Raw genomic sequence first — 17,959 nt, forward strand, 5'->3', positions numbered from 1 at the left:
TTCCTTAAGGTACCAAAGCCAAGATTCACAACACAGAGACATTTCTGCTTTACTTCTGATAATTACAGAAACAGACATGGGAAAACATGCAAAGGAAGAACTGAAGAACCCTTTTTCTGATTTCCAAATGTAAAATATATGTTAACGTTCAGATGAAAGTTCAAGGGTTGAAACGAAGTTCTCAATTTTCCAAACGCTTTTGCCCATCACTTCCTATTTTTAATTACATGTAATGTTTGAATGAAATGTAATACAATGTAAGCAAGATGAGACCACAGTGATTATACAATTTATTACAAATGCATACACACATTCATAATTCATGATCATTATACCAGTTTCATTAGTTATCAACAGAACATTGCTAACGTAAGGGTAATCAACACTGAACCACAGAATGGGATAACAACGTGTTAATCAGGTATTCTTACTGAACAACTGAAATCAGAATCAAGATGACACTAAGATCTAAAACCCATATACAGAACAATTAATCAAAACTGTAACTAATATAGAGGAGATTCTCTTAACCATGGGTTATTTCAGATGCATTTTTTTTTTAATAGGATTACATATTTTTAATAGCATGGTTCTTCAAGCATCTTTTAAATTAAAAGTGTTGTTTTCTTAATTATTCAAGTTTTATTTATAACCAATACAAGATACTTATGTGGTTACATCTGCTGCTTAGGTTCTCTTTACTACTGATAAAAATTGTTCTCCATGCACTTTGAAAATATAAGTTTTAAAGAGGGAGGAGGAAATTAAAGTTTTCAACAGCAGATATGTAGGCGTTTGTTGAAACTGGGCCAAAACACGAGTTTTCTGATCAAAGAGGATAAAACTGAGTTTGGAAAAAGGAATTGTTGTTAATGAGACTAACAAAAATTGGCACATACAAGGAAAAATCAATAGTCTGTAGTACTTCATACCAGAACAACTGGACAGAACAATGAAAATCAGCTCCCTTTTGCTAAGGCTTTATTTTGATCTCATGTGAAAAATATTCACTTTTCCTGCTTTCCAGACCAGCTCCAGCACACCGAGCCATTTTATTCTTATAAAAAGGCAAATTGGAAACTTTCTTCTACTTCATATATCAGCTAGATGTCCATAATAATGAAAACACAATACATTAAACAGACAATATAGATTTTCTGGCAGAAAACTCTAGACCAATAATGGCTAATGAAGTTTGCCTCACAAAAAAAAAAAAAAAAAAAAAAAAAAAGAATCATAGAATCAAGAGTACATTTTGCACAAGAGTCATCATTAGGATTAACTCATCGTTAATAATATGATTATTAGGACAGGTAAGATTTCCTCATACATCCTCTCTTCCAAATGATCAGTACTCATGATTTCCTCCTTTTACTCTGTTTAAAAGAATATTCAAAATAACTGGAAATTAGATCTTAAGAACTTCTCAAAAAAAAACAAAAACCCACACACAACAAAAAACAAAGCAACAACAAAATTGTTAAACATCTCTCTGCATCTGCATGTAACTAAATATTATATGAAATAAAATCCAAGTTTCTCTGATTTTCTGAAATCTTCCTTAATAGAGTTCTGTCAAGCCTAAATTACTTGCATGCTAGTTTTTTTCTACAACAGTACTTCCTTCTCCCACCAAAATGCTGATTTCACATCTGACATTGTGCATTAAAAAATCAGTAAAAAACAGGTTTAGAACTAGAAGGGGATCTGTTTAGTTCATCTTCCCACTTGGCTGCCTTTCCTGGTGCTTAACATATGTTTATATCCCTTCTACTTATGCAGACTGACTGAATAAATAAATTTAAAGATTAGATACACCAATTTATAAGCTTGGTATCTTAGTTTTTTGAAAAAGTTAATTTTTGGCTACTTTTGGGGCGAGAGACAAGTTTCATTTTCCTAGAGAACCTCTACACTGTAAAAGCTCAGCACAGATGAATCAGCAGCAGTGCAAATCAAACAATCCTAATGTTGTGCATTTACTTGTCTTTTTACCTATGTAGGGATTCAGAGTTGCACCACATGGATACCCTGGTAGCTCCTTCTTTTTCTGTGTTTAGCCTTGCCCTCGAAATACAAGGTAAAGTGGCAGATTTACAATTTCAAAAACAAGGTGCTTGAACACTAACAGCTTTGGTGGGACAGACCCAGAAGGCTTGCAATAATTCTGCACTTGCTTTTATGAAGTTATTAGATATCCTTTGAGAAGAATGCTTGACAAGGGACATGGCATGTGTTTCCAGTCCCTTCAGTAATTTGACAGAAGGTTTGCTAGAAACCATGGCAAAGGCAATACGAGTCCATTTATCAGGTGTGCAGTGTTCTTATTTCAAACAAGCAGCTCAGTGATCCTTTACTTACTATGACCACACCATGCCAACCTTGGGCGTCTTTTAATAGAGAATTACAACATTACATATGAATCAAAAGTTAACAGAATACAGTAATATTGACTTAAAGGTACAGAACTCACCTACAATACAAATAAAGATAACATATTAAACAGAACTTCCATCTTTAAGCTTGGCTCCAACATGGACTTAACATGAGCTTAAAATCATTTAGGTCACAAGAAAGACATGACCAAATACCAACAGCTTAGTATCCTTAAGCATATAATGACCTCAAGAATTTACGCCCCAAATCTAAATGAAAAATTAAGGCTTAAAAGCTTGAATGACTTCTGAATACAAAATTTATTCTATGCCATGGTATATATCTTTCAACCCCTGCAGATATTAGATAATGAGGTAACGGCAGATAAGGGTGTACGTGTATGATACTATTTCAAGTGTTGCACTACAGATGCACATGCTCCTTTCTAGTAGACTCACTATTTTCACTTATCCTGAAGCAGAGATTCACGAATGTGATACAGTATAAGCAACTACTGAAAATGCAAATCACCAAATGAGCAAACAAAACAAACTTAGAGAATGTAGAAACCTTAGCCAGAAACCAAGCTATGTTCCCAGACTTGTACGAGGAGCATATTGTCTGCCATGCATTAACTGAATTACATTTATTGGATCTATGAAATTTGATGCCTGTTGAACTGACCCTTCTCTGACTCATTTGCATTTTGTTAGTTAGAAGTAACCACTGGATCTTTGGTTTGCTTCCTCTGTATCAGGATGTAATTAATATTGAGCGCTCATATGGAAAGAAACACAATAGGGCTTGGATGTGCTAGATTAATCAATCCTCTTTCTTGAAGTTCAACTGACTTGCGTAACTTTGAGGAAAATGAATTCACAAAACAGAATAATAAACAAATCAACACAACATAAGCTTATTTTTAAGCATTAACTTCTTACAACTTTATGCATTAGGGTAAATATTAATCTTGTTCTCTGATTTCTATTTTTATTTTTTTAGGAAACAATTACATTCAGGCTCAAATTCTGCATAATCTTAAGCATGCAGTAATTAGAAAAAAATAATTAAAGCAGAGTAGAGTCTCAGAAATTCTGCATCAGCCTCTTTAATGATCGAAAAATAGTTGAAAGATTTTGCAAGCTGTATCTGATTTGGTTTGAATTTATTGGCAGAATCTATCAGGCAAGACACTAAACCACTTTAGAACATAGAATTAAATGGTCGGGTTTTATTTAATATCTACATAATACTACTTTGAAAAGAAATCCTTTATTCTATTGCCACCAGAACAAGAGAAATGCTGATTTTTCTCTACCAGCTGTCAAGTGAAGTCCCTTTTCTTTTCTCTTATGTACATGGACTGTGTGAAATTCAGCAATTTCATTTCACAGGGTGTCTTTGACATTAGTCACAGTGTAATGTAACTGGAAATACTGAAGTTCATCTGATTTCACACCTAACCCATACAGCCTCGCAAATCACACATTACTTCAATAAAAATAAATAAATAAATAAAAGAAACATAAATTGTTTAAGTTCTGGAAACCAAGCACGTATTCCTTTGAGTTTTCTGATTAAACTTAGACAAGCTTGCCAACAAACACAACATGTGCTTATTCTTTGTAATAAGATGTCTGCATAGAAAAACAAGATTTTTCATGTGATTTGATACATTTCCTGGGTCAAGACTAATTTCTGAGAAAACATCGTATAATGCTGAAATTTTAAGTATCATGCACAACTTCTGTCTCAATATTGTGGAAGAATAACATAAGACTTCCAATAGTGGAACAAGATTTTACGTTCCTCAACTATACACATATTTCTGTTTACTTTAATTTCTTCAACCAGGTGAAGAAAACCTTCATCCTGAAAAAAACAATTCTTTACCTATATCAATATATACTTATTATTTAATGTAAGCTGGAGAAGAGAGGCATTTCACAGAAATAGAAAATAACCTTTTGGATAAACATCCAATGTCACTTTGAGACTTGCAGCTCTGCACATTTCACACAAATAAATTTTAATTTTTCTCAATTTGGAATCCACTATTTAAACTGATATCGAAGTACATTGATGAACTTAATTAGTCTACTGCCTGAAAATATTAGAAGCACATATGTTCATGCCCTAGGTGATAAACTCAGGTTTTATTATTATTGTATGATAATTTCCATGCCTTTTTTTTTTTTTTTTTTTTTTTTTTTAAGAAACTCTTTTTGGACTAAATAATTGGTAGTTGTTCATGCATGTTTTATTAGTGTTTAAAAAAGTTTCCCAACAAATACTATTCAGTAGGAAAGACTATTTGAACTGCATTTTTCCTATGGCAGATTTCCCTAGTTGGCCAATTAATAGCAAAGTATGGGTCTTCTTAAAGTAACTAGGAAAAAAAAGGTAAAAACAAAACATAAGCTAAAAACAAAACATAAGCTAAGAAAGACAGTTATGGTTCACTTTTCCTATCTTGAATAAACTCTGCTAATGCACACAAAAATGTCGTTCAATATTTCTAGTACAAGATTCTAAGTCATCAAAACTGCAAAGATGACTACATTTCTCCACTTTGATTTTCCCCCATTCAACTAACACAGATCATTTAATTAAAAACAATGGCACAAAAGGTTTACATGTACATACCATGCCTACTTGTAACTACACAAAAATGCACTGCTCTATTTGTACAGTACTAAGAGGAACCAAAATTGACTGAGGGAGTTACAAACCAGCATGACATAAATTGTCATCATAAGGTACTGATACAGTTCCTTCAACAACAAGACTGTTAAGCGAACAAAGTTCCTACAGGAACAAAAGACAGTACCTGGCTCAATTTTTGTCACTGAAGTCATGTATTCTGCAATGTTAATTTCTGTAAATTTGCAGCTTTGCACTGACTTTTTTGCACACAGGTGTAACAAAAATAATGTCAACAAATCAATTTCAACAAGAACCTTTATAACTGACAAGTTTGACTTGTCACACCCAGAATACCAAGATAGCACTCTAGCTACCTGTTTTTCTGGATATGCATTGTATAAGATATTGCCTGATCTAACACTGAAACTAGGGAAGAAGATATTTAGGAAGAATTCACACTATTTATATATAAACAAAAGCTATTTACCAAACGTTCTTTCTTCTGTCCTAACCCACTGCTTCTCATTCAAATGTCTGGGGGAAAAATAATAAATACACAAAGGTTAAGTTAAAAAGCTGTTTTCAGAAACTCAACAAGCTAAAGCATAAGGAATGACTTAACAGGAGCTGAGAATAAGAAATTAACTGCCTCTTTGAATATGGAAGTGAATCGATCTCATTGAAATATGCAACTTTCTAAATAAGACTTCCCTATTTCTAAATTGTCATTTTTTTCTGTGCCATTTTATAGCAAAATTCTTAAGTATGTTTGTTTTACAGTATGAAAATACATGGCTGCACTTTTCTCACTTGTGTATTATTGTGTAGTATCAATCTATGCTGTTCCCAGATTTTTAGCAATTGATTTTCTCCTGTTCAGTATAAAAGCTAGAAGGGTGAAAGGCGCATTGGTAGGTTATACTTTTTTATTTCTTCAGTAACGATAATAATAATAATAAAAAAAAAACATAGAGGAAAATTATTAAAGAAAGCACCCCAGAAATAAATTATTCTAAATGAGGTTGACATTTTCATTAAGAAGAAAAAAAAAAATCACATTTGTTATTCTTAGAAAAACAGTCCTTTCCAATGAATGTCACACCAATACAATGAAGAACACACATTGTATGTTGCTAAAGGCTGTTTCCTTAGCAATGCATGCCAAAATCATGTATCAGAGAGATTACAATTATTACGAAGGTTTTTTGTTTTTTTTTTTTTTAATTAATAAATCAAAAGTTCTGAAAAATCAATAATCTGTGACCACTCACTTACTGTTATGCAAGCCACATAGTATTTCAGGTACCATCTGAATACTGTATAGTAAAAAGTATAATAGTATCTGAATAGAAAAGGGTTTAATATTACAATTACCTGGGAAGAGAAAAGAATAGAAATGACAGCTGTAATAGTGTCCAAATCTGAAGTGTGAGGTGATGCACAGTTTGATAATAAAGTCATAAATGTTTGTACTTAGGGCCTGAAAAATGATGCTGACCTACAAATGCATGAAATAATGATAGAGAATAGGTACTTGCTAACAGTTAACAATGCTGTGGGGCTCGTACCCCTTAGGTTTTTAAAGGAGTTATGCCATAATAGGATTAACTTTGATCTGGATGGTATATTTCCCTAGTGTATAACTACTCACTAAAACCCATCTAAACCATGTCATTTGTGATAAGAGTAGCAATTGAACCATACTACCCTGAGAATACAATTCCTGTGTGTTAATCTAATGTATACTTCTTTCCATATGCGATTTGTATATTGTTAAGGCAACTCTTCTTCCAACGCAAAGTATTTTAAACAACAACAAAAGAAACTTTTCCCAGCTTTGAGCCTATGTTGCAGCATATCACAATACTGAGATACACTTCTGTTTGCAGAAACATCAAATACCCACAAACAGTGCTCAAAGACCACTGCTCAAAGTCCCCATAGTAATCTAAAATTTTAGCACAAAAAAGGATATTTAACATTTCCAGATACAGAAAGCATCAAGTCCCAAATCCATGTTCTGAAACACAGAGAACATGCATGATTGACACAGACAGGCACATCATCATGAAGGAATGGTGCATTTTATCTGATAATCTAAGTTTCTAATGACACTGAATTTCTTCTGTATCCTCTACCAAGGAAAAAAAAAATCCTGCTTTGCATTTTTTTTTTCTTTAGAGGAATAATTCACCTATTATTAAGTTCTTCTAAGGAAGGCTGGGTTTAAAAGAGTGACAAAAAATATATAAATAAAAATCTCTGTCCAGTTCTATTCACTGAAAAATTAGGACTGCTATCAAAACAGTATGCTATGTATAGAAAAGAATCTTACGACTATCATAAATCTCCATCTTAAAATCCCACTTACTAGAACCATTAAATCAGTGTAAGCTCTTACCAAAATAAACTAAAACAAAGCAGTTTCCAAACCAAATGTTGTATGCTGTTCATTGTAAAGTAAGAGAGGTTGGAAACCCAATTACATTTTCATGACTAACTTGCATTTTGGAATAATGCCGTTCTCAGTATTACACATGAGATCTTATAACTTTTTAAAAATCCATATTTTTCTCTTAATAGTCCTGAGGACCCTAAATTTTCCTTATAGAGAGAAAAAAGACAAAAAGAAAGGTATTACAATAAATGTTGCACTCAGATTTTTTGATGATCAGCTGCCTGACGTAAGCATGGTCTCAACTACATTAGAACACGACAAGATCCATTCCCTCCTGCTCAATGAATTGGCAAAGCATCACTCACACCCATTCTTAAGCAGAGGCACAAATAGTCAACACTTTACAATGCACTGCATGGGCATTAAGCAGTAACACAGTGCATAGTTATCTCAGCAAATTATTTTCAGGGAGAAAAAAAAAATAGCTAGAGGCCAAGAGCACTTTTTAAGCTTTAATGAGCATGTTAGTGACCCAAACCAAAGTGAAGAAACCCATAACCTAGGCACTCATTAATTCTTTACAAAATACATTGGCTAGAAATCATTAATGTCGCAAGAAGCTTCTATAGCTGTAGTGGTTTTAATCAACTCTCTAATCTTCTGTAGCTATATACTTATAGCACAGATTGTTTTGTTTATTTATTTGGATTTCAACTCTGTAACAGAAGTATCCATCTCAGAACTACTGTATTAATAGAACTAAAAATTATTACAGATTTGGAACATTACTTCACTTAAAAAGTAACTATAACTTCTTAAAGGAGTAAAGTCCAGTTTTATACAGCTGTAATAATTTGTAACAGTTGTTCTGCGTCCACAGTAAAGCCACCTCAAGCACAATAACACAAACCTCCAAAAAACAGAAGACAGTATATGGGTAATCCAGATTCTCTACATTCCATACATTTCTTCATAAAGCTTTTTGGTGACAATGTTCTACAAAATGTGGTTAGTATGGATTTGCTCCCTCTGAACATTCCAACTTGTAGCTGTTTACTTGAATCAGCATTCCTCTAACCCACGCTCTGCACCTTCTCCACTACTGGCTGTGTAGATCTAAAAAAGCTCTGTAAGCTAAAGAAAGACTCTGGCAACTCACTAACAACAGAGTTGTTAGGCAAAAATCAAATTGTAAAGCAAAATCAATGCAACTTGATTAGTCCTTGATGCAAATTCAGAAGTCTAACCAAGGATAGATTTGGCTAGCAGGATCTTTCTTTCTGGCAATAGCACACAGAAGCTTGAAGGAATACAGCTCAATATCCTGATCTTAACACAAGCTTTTCTAGAGATGCTAACTTAAGAAACAAAAACAACAACAACAAAACAAACAACAATACCAAAAAAAAAAGCATTAGGATTGTGAAGTAAACAATTGTCACTGAAGTCACTGAGACAATCAACATGAAATCTTGAAGAACAGTGGCTTCTACCTAACATTTTTACAAACAGAACTCAGTAAAAAAGCATGTTTTAAAAATGTTACCATTAACATACAAATCCTAAGCTTCAGAATTCCTAGGCAAGTAATGCAAACACCCTTATGCACACCAACCCCACTTCATGGCAAGTCAAGTCAATCTTATTTTCCTATATTCTGCACACTACAGAGGAGGTGCCACCTCTAGGTAGTAAACAGGAACCAATGGGGCCCCCTTCACAGGAGGAATGGATTCTGACAAGTGATGACTGACCACTATAGTTCTTCTCAAATCAATGAATGAGCTCTTTGGAGCTTCTTGGAAAAGAACAGTTGTTTAAGCAAAAAGATGTCAGTCTCTTGTGTGGGGCTGCTTCTTCTATCATTTCATGATCCTTCTTATAGCTCCTTGTAAGACAAACCAAGATCAGGGATTTTTTAATTACCGACGCTAAGAATGACTTCAGGAAAATAAAATCATCAAATTTAAATTTTGTTGATTCATTAAATATATGCTCTGGGGAAATACCAGTCACTTTTCTATTTTTTTTTTTTCCTCCAGGATAAATACTAAATAGAGACTAAAAAAATAAAAATGACACAACAAGACTTTGCTTAGATAGCTTTCCCCTAAAGAAAAAGTCAAGGTCTCATAATCGCTGTAACTGGTTTTGATGTTGGGTTAAGTTAAGCAATAAAAATTGGAACAGAATACATTGCATTTCAATAAATAGTAAAAAACAAACAAACAAACAAAAAACAGTCCATGCCCTCCAGGAACACATTTCTGTTTATAGTTTGATCAATCAATCTTTCAGAAAGTGCTTACTTATTTTTATCTTTAAAGCAAGCATTTTTATCTAATGAGATTAACAAAGCTGAACAGCACCTCAGCTGCAAAACACTGGCTATGTTAGATCTTCACCCATAAGAGAAAAGAAGCTGGTCCCAAGGCATTGCTACTGCCACCAATGAGAACAGTATGGACCCCCTTTTGAAATCTGCATTGGACTTTATGTGAGAGACTGTCTGAGGGATAACAGAAGGGTAGGCAGAAAACAAAGGAAGCAATCATGCTGGAAAGGCTTAGATGCAACAGGAAAACAGTGATCAGCCTATAGGGAAGTTGAAGGCAAAGATCAGCTTCCCTGATTCTGGGAATCGCTGCAGCAGCCACACACAAAATGGCTGTGTGCCTTGGCCTCCACCAGGCCTTCTCCTCCCTTTGCCAGGCTGCCATCATTGGGCCAGAGGCATCTGCCACACTCAGATACGGAATAAAAAAAAAAAGTTACAGAAAATTTATTATTTTCTCTAATACCAGATGGATGAATATTTTTGTTTTCTAAAACTGTATTGCCAAAGGGCACATGAGGCAGCTGCACAAGGCAGGGTGCAACTGCATGCAATAAAAACAGTCATCTAAGAAATTCATGCACTTTTCAGTATTTGGATTGCATTTGGCATTTCTTTCCAGAAATCCTGATGCATGTGAGGTTTTTTTCTGTGTTCAACAGTCTTTGCCTTGAAGGGCAAAAAGGAAATAAATACACATAAGGTGGAGCACATGCAGCAATAAACACTAAATATAGCCCTGAAAACTGATACAAAGTTTGAAAGTTTGAAAGAAACTGACAAAATACGTGTATCTTACAGCAAAACAATTCACAATTGGGTCATGAAGCTTAACTAAAGATTTAGGCACACCCATTGCATACATAATCACAAGCACAGTTCCTCTAATTTACAATCAGCACATTAACTTCTGTTTTATGATTCTTTCTTCACAGAGACAACTTCTTTCCTCCCTTCTTTCCAATGATTACAATCCATTCACCTTCCCTCACCTTCAGAATAGCACTTGTCCATTAAAGTACCTGGACAGCTTGCTGGAGATAAGAGTATGGAGAGATGTAACTTTTACAGAGTGAAATAGTGTGCTCTTTATTTCTGCCAGTGAGTTGCTAGGCTCCACTGTCAAGGAAGAAACAGCTTTCTGTCTCTGCTGGAAAGTGGCTAATGGGATTTCACTCTGTATGGGAATCCTAAACTCCCAAGCACAAGCCTTTAGACAACCCCAGTGTTCATACAGGCTGCTCCACAAGGATATGGAGATGCTTCAATCAGCTGTAAAATTCTGCAGCAGAACACATCTGCAAGTTAAAACATTGTAACAGAAACTAGTCACCATTCCAAACAAAAAACAGGATCTCTGAGCTTTGCAGTGTTTATTTAACATTATCACCAGAGCTAATCTAGTAAAGCTCGATCCTGTGAGTCTTCTTGTTTTTGTTTTTTAGTCTGTCATTTGTTTTCACTGAATGACCTGCAGTACAATATTTGTAGTTTATTTCTTCCATTACATTTCTTTTTCTTGTCATGTTATCCCAGCACATTCCAGGCTGTCTGTTCTGACATCCTAGCTTTTCATAATAAGAGAAAGAGCAGTGATTGGTTTTCATTGCAGACACACTCAGAAACAACCAGAAAGCCCTCCACATCCTTACAACTTATGAATGTTGCTATCATATCAAACACAAAGGGGGAGAACAGAATTCTGTGAGAAAAGATAATGTTACTGTCTTTTTCAGGAGATAGCCTCTTGACCAACTGAGGCTTATGAGTTCCAAGAAACTCAAAAGCTCTACTAAGAGAAGTTTTAAGTCTTTAGTACATTGCTTGTGGAGAACAGGGACAGTGTGAAAAGTAGACTGGTGAACACCCAGACTTCATGCTCAATAATAGGCCTGTGCCTTCCTAAAAATGTAGAACTGAAGAATCACGGGAAAAAAAAAAAATCCCAGTCTATTTTGTGACTCTGCAATTGGGACTGTTAAAAATACTTGTTGCTACCACTTGAATACTCAAAATTTTTGCATAACTTTGGATATTAAATTTGATATATGAAAATAAAATTTTAAATTCTGAAGTGGAAGAGTACGAGAAAAAATCCTAACAGAATTTTATTTCAGTGTGAAAGTCTCTTATCTCCAATATTTTTATTTCCCCACAAATAAATGCTTCACATGCATATAGCCTAGCAATCCACAAAGCACTTAACAGTTAATGTCACCTAATTTCAGAATCTGTATTTCAGCTCCTAGTCAAGACAGACAGTTAAACTCCAGTCAGCACACATTATTCAGAGTTTAAAAGAGAATGCACTGGTCAGCTGCCACTCAGCAGCATCTGACAGCGCCGACTGTCCATGCAGGACTTGCTGCCTATGACTTCTCTTCTAACCTTCCTTCTGACTTTGAGAGTAAAACTCACTTTCTTCCCTTCTCTCAAGCTGACTACTCTCAACCTAGGTGACTTCAATTTCCACTTTAATGAACGTCTTTCCAATGCTTCTCATTAACCTTCCTTTTCACTTGCCAGCTCTGAACTGTCTTTCACAGTCACTGCCTTGTTGATTCAGGGCCTGACCTGGTAAACTTGTATGCTCATGAATAATTTTACTCTAGGGAATAGCCAGGTTGACTTCTATACAGTTTCTCCCAGAAGTTAAATTACTTACATGGATATTGTGAACAGGACGGGAGTTGTTTTATTGTTTCTGCTTTACTTGTGGGGGGAGGGTGGAGGAGGTTGTTTTGTTTGCTTCTTCATTTGTTCCCCTCCCCCCCCCCCTTTTTTTTTTTTTTTGACTTTGCTTTCTTTCTGACCTTTCAAGTCTTGGTTCTGGCACTTTCAGTATTACAAATGTCTTCAATTTTATTATTTTATGCTTTCAAGTTCATTCATTAGAGCATAGTGAATAATATAGTGAAGCACAACAGGAAGTATGTACATGCTATGTTGCAATTATGTACATACTTTGAACTAGACAGATATCACACATTCTCTACCAGGTTCCATTATTCCACTTGATGAAGTTAAAATATTTTTTAAGGGAAACTGAATTATTCTCAATTCTGTGGAAGATGATATTCAAATTTCACATTACACAAGATAAGTTGTGTGATGCAGGACCTGTGTACACCTTCCATGCAATAAGTACAAGCCAGAATCACACATACCCATTAACACTTAAACAACATTTCTATTTATCCTCTGCAAACATTCACCCTAGTTAAGCTCAGTGTTTTGACTCTTTATAGAAATAACAGAAGAAAAGGAATGAAACCAAAAAGATATGTTTAGAAACCTGAATACAAATTTGCAGATGTGTTTTAGCAGTATTTAACCAGCTTTGACTTTGTGGTAGTCTCCTTAATTTTGTCATAAGCAACTTTATATCCTATCCTCTTTGAATTAATATTTCCTAGTCTTATGCTTTTCCAGCCCTTAAATGTTTCCCTAACATTGTTGTTCATCCATGTACTTTCATGTACATGTATTTTACTCCATTTTACAATCTACAGTACATTCTTTGTTCATAGTTTCCCTCCCTCCATCTTTACAACCTACCAATTCCTACAGTATTTAACCATTTTTTCTTTTTCAGTCCACCTCTTTTTTTCTTGCTGAATTTGCTCTTACCTTCCCCCAACTGTATAGGGCTCAAAAGTCCAGATAATCTAAAAAATAAATAAATAAATAAATCAGGGTTCTAACCACTAAAATGATTTTTTAACCCATTTTTCTCAATGACTTTAATGTTGAAACTGATCCTGAACTTAAAAGACTTCTCTTAATTTGGATTGCAGGACAAGTCCCTAAGACCATCTTAATGGAAGTATACATTCCTATAGTAATATTTATTATTAACAATAAAAATATACATGCAACATTTTAATAATATTTCAATTCAAATGTATACAATAGAGAGACTGAATACATACAATATTAAAATTTGATTCTAGATAAATTAGAAAAGACAGAATGCTGTCCAAGAGACAAGAATTAAATAGCATCTCAACACCTGAAAATTATGAAAACAAAACCAATATTCTGTGTTGAAAGCTGAACATAGTGGATTATCTCTACTGTTTGACAAAGGGGTTGACAGTAATAGCTATGCTAACATCCCAGAACATGCTTGATCTCATCACTTCACCTCTTTGATTTTAAGATGACTCTACCTTCAAAATTAAATATTGCTCTCATCATTGATGCTGTCTAATGTGAAGACAATGCACTGCACTAATCTGAGAGCAGAATTCAGTGCTGCCTCAGAAGGCAGTGGTTAGGGAGCTCTCAATAGAGAACAAATCAGAATCAAACAATAGAATATTCAGATACATTGCAACCAGTCAACTCAATCACATATGGAGATACTCATGCATTATTCATTCCAAGAAATCTGGGAGTTTTTCCAGAGAATATGCAACAAACTAGAGACAGGGTTTATCAACTGTTTTAAATCAGCATGTTCTATCTAATACAATAACAATTTATTTACTGAGGATATTTATACCATCATAGCTTTTCCAAGCTTAATTGATTCTTTTCATCAAGATCCTTTGCAGTGGGGAAGCCAACTCACAAAGGAATTTGAGAAGAGACTACACTGACTATCTACAAAATGATTTAGATAATAATGGGGGTAAAGTTATGGATCTTTTAGCATTTCAATTACCAGATTCTTTTTCTTTGGAGCTATTCTACATGGCAATACTCATTTGAAGGATGGCAAAAATAGCTTTTAATTTCAGAAAACTGTTTATGTGACTTAAATAATCGCTAATCACCAAAGCTACAGTTAGAAAAGTCAATTTGTAAATATATCACTTGCATTGACAAAAACTGTAACAAGAAAAGCTAACGTAAATATGAAAAATTTAATTATTAGGATAACAAGAATGACACAAATAGTCTCCTAAGCACAGTTCAGTTCAGTACATTTCTCCTAATCCTGCAATCAACCACTTCAGTGCTGTGAGTTTTACCATGGTGAGAAAACAGGAGTGGGTCAGTGTTTATCCCTGCAAATAAGGGTTAGTACTGCTAGGCCCGAACCTCAAAAATTATATGGCAGGCACTCAAAATTATGAATTCTAAAGATGTAATTAATGACAACACATTGGATGAGCCAGTTCATCACTTGATGTTCAGGCTTATCTCTCTTAATTCCAGGACCTAATGTTTTAAGACTTTCAAACACTAACTTGTTAGATAAAAGACACAGCACAATGTAAACTGAATTATTCTAGTCAGAAAAGCTGGAGTCACCAGTATGCCAGTACTGTGGTTGGATTAGTAGTAGTCCAGATCCTCATGCTGGACTGATGCCAGGGAAGTCAGAAAGAAATAAACATTCCTTTTAGTTGTAACAGAAGCTAATACAAAATGGAAACACTCAAAGACTACAGTCTGCTCTGATTGACAAGAATAATTGCTAAATAAGGACATATATGGAAGAGCAAGGACATTTCTTCATTGTCTATCTTCAGATTCCAAAGGGCCTAGTTGCAATGTAAAGAATTCTTCTGTTGCAGATGATGTCTGAATAAATCATAGTGAAGAGGAAAGTCAACACAGACTCCTCTAACATATTGCAGCTGTTTAATTAAATAAAAGCAAACAGAATTGCTGCAGCAGGTAAAGAATTTCTACCTTTAAAGACAGACTATATACTTAGAGTTTTTTCTTTCTATTTACATAGGAAAAGTCTGTATGAATAAAATTTCACTTGTGCATGAAATCTTAAGTTTCGGAGCTAGAAAATAAATTCTCTGGTTATTCTTTTGACACGAAATGTGAGTCCTGCTAAGCACTGGCCAGAGTACAGCTGAATGATGAAGCAGCAGGGTAGCAGAGTACTAAGGAAATTAGAAGCAGAGTTCTGCCAACACCTGCTGCTAGATCTTAGCTCTCCATGCCATGCTCTTTGTACTCTGAATGCAGCTAAATTCACATCATACAAGTTCTTGTCCGCACACTCCATAGACTCTTTTTCTGCAGGTATTTCACCTAAACCACAGAAACCTTTTCTTTTCTTGCTGTTGGTTTTGGTTGTGTCATTCCCCCCTATATAACCTACCCTTTTTTTTTTTTTTTTTTTTTTTAGGAGGAGGGGCATGTTTTTGTTTAAATCTAAAAGCCCTTTTCTATGGAAGGTAAAAGTTCTCAAGCCCCAGGTTGCTGTTTTCTTAAGACTACTTTTCCCAAAGTATAATTTCTCAGTCTCTGAACCCTTCCTGAAGTAATCTACCCACAACTAGCCCAATATCCAGAAAATAAACACATGTCCTTGTAGAGGTCACTAGTCCCAAAATACCTATATTTTAAGGCAAAGTAACTGGGAGAAGGGACAATATGCAAAGTGACAACAGATTAAAGAATGATAGAAGTTTAAAGAGTACACAAAGAGAAATGCTTGAGAAAGAAATTAACCAAGGAAGAAAAATATGTAATCATATCAGCAGCTCAGAGTTTGTGACAGAACCAGAGACTCCAGGAAAGAATGAAAATAAAAAGGTAACTAGGGAAATTACTTAAAATGATGTTAGTTTTTTTTTTTTTTTTAATCTTTATTGTAAAGAGTGTAAGATAAGTACTGATTTGGCACCCAATCCATAAAGGGTTAGAGACAGAATTATTTTGAAATGAATGAAACAGTGGTTTCCCTGTTTCATCCAAAAGAAATTGTTTAGATACAATTTTCAAATGAGCTGTGAGAACAATAATTTAACAGTTTGCTGGGCTAAAATGAAAAATAGCTTCCTAGCCTATCCTTTAGTCTTAAGTCTACATAATCTAAATGGAGGAAAGAAGTACCGCTACTTCCCTGAATTACAATGTAATTTTGTTCTCTCTATTCACATAGGCTTCTTCTGAAGCAGCATGAAGGTAGCACCTGACCTACTCATCCTTTCAGAAGACCAAGCAAAGTCCACTGCAAAATTTGCCAAGGAAAATACACACCTACAGAACAGAGGTATGATACCTCTGCTGGCTGAAAATACTTAAAGAGAGAATAGGGCAGAGAAAGGGTTTTTTTAGGAAGGAGTACTCGAACTGACAAGATGTTTAAGTGGTACAAAATTGCATTAGTCAGAATAGAATACAGTTGAAGAAATCTGAAGAGACCTATAAAAAAAGAGCTGATCGAGTATCATGACACAAGTGGATATGCAACATTTACAAGTGCACGGTAATGCAGAAATTTTAACTGCTAGCATATAACACCAGTTTCTAAATCAACTCTAACAACTTAGAAAAAAAAGTCCTGGACATTACTGTGAAAACTATACAAGGACATCTATGTCCTGTACAATCCTAGGGAAAAAAAAAAAATACAAGATAAAAAAACAACTAGATAACATGTAACCATAATGTAAGTGAACAGTACAGCCTTATCTGTAATGATCTGTGTTCTTTTCACACCATTTTAAAACAACAGCAGGATTAGAATCTGCTATATTTATATGAACAGATAAATAAAATACAACCTTTTTCCCCCCAGATCTTAGTGAACCTCCAGTTCAATGAAAGATTGTGTTTTTTCAAATAACTGTCCTAAGATGAAGCAATGCATGGCTCAGCAAATTCAAATCCTGATTGTCATCTGAGCTCAATGACTTTAAACAAGTTACTTAACCTTTCCTTACCTCAATTTCCTAGTCTGTTTAAGAGTGTAAAGCACTTTCAGATCTTTAGTTCAAAAACCCCAGGCAGAAACATAATGTTTTAATTATTATTAAAATATTAATAAGCATTTAATTAGGCTAATTCTAAAAGTTCTTTGTAAATCCTTAAATCAGTATAGATAAAAACATCATTTGTAACCAGACAACCATTTGAGTAAAAACCAATATAAATCAGCAAAAGCTATTCCAGTAACAGAAACTGTAGCTACATCATTAAGAACAATTTTAGCTGCTTAAGGCTTTTGTAATCACTTGCATTTTATTTTCAAACTTTTTTTATTAGAACATTGACTAGCCATTATCCTGGCACAGCTAAACTGGGACAGAATCAATGTCCTGTAGACTGTTTCCTCTGCTGTTTGTGATAAACACTGTCTAACAAGTTAGAAAAAATCCATTTTGATACTGCTTCCCAATTAGACCTGTTAAATATTCTTTGAATGACTGAATTTGGTTTATTTTTACACCTAGATGTGTTGCTAAGCTGATATTTTTTAATGGAAGAGTATTATACAATTTCTA

At 34.4% G+C, this 17,959-nt stretch overlaps 1 long non-coding RNA gene across 11 annotated transcripts in view; it reads right to left on the minus strand.

Annotated features, from left to right (window-relative positions):
• Nucleotides 1-17,959, minus strand: part of LOC137863708 (uncharacterized) — a 315,617-nt gene that overhangs the window by 240,177 nt on the left and 57,481 nt on the right. For 2 of the 11 annotated variants that reach the window (XR_011101054.1, XR_011101056.1), the window contains exon 1: nucleotides 1,012-1,143. The exons of the other annotated variants lie outside the window; for them this stretch is intronic. This is a non-coding gene — a long non-coding RNA (uncharacterized lncRNA). Of the gene's footprint in view, nucleotides 1-1,011; nucleotides 1,144-17,959 lie in introns of those variants that run through there. 11 annotated transcript variants of the gene reach the window in all.

Source organism: Anas acuta, chromosome 13 (assembly GCF_963932015.1).
Source record: "Anas acuta chromosome 13, bAnaAcu1.1, whole genome shotgun sequence".
Classification (NCBI taxonomy): domain Eukaryota; kingdom Metazoa; phylum Chordata; class Aves; order Anseriformes; family Anatidae; genus Anas; species Anas acuta.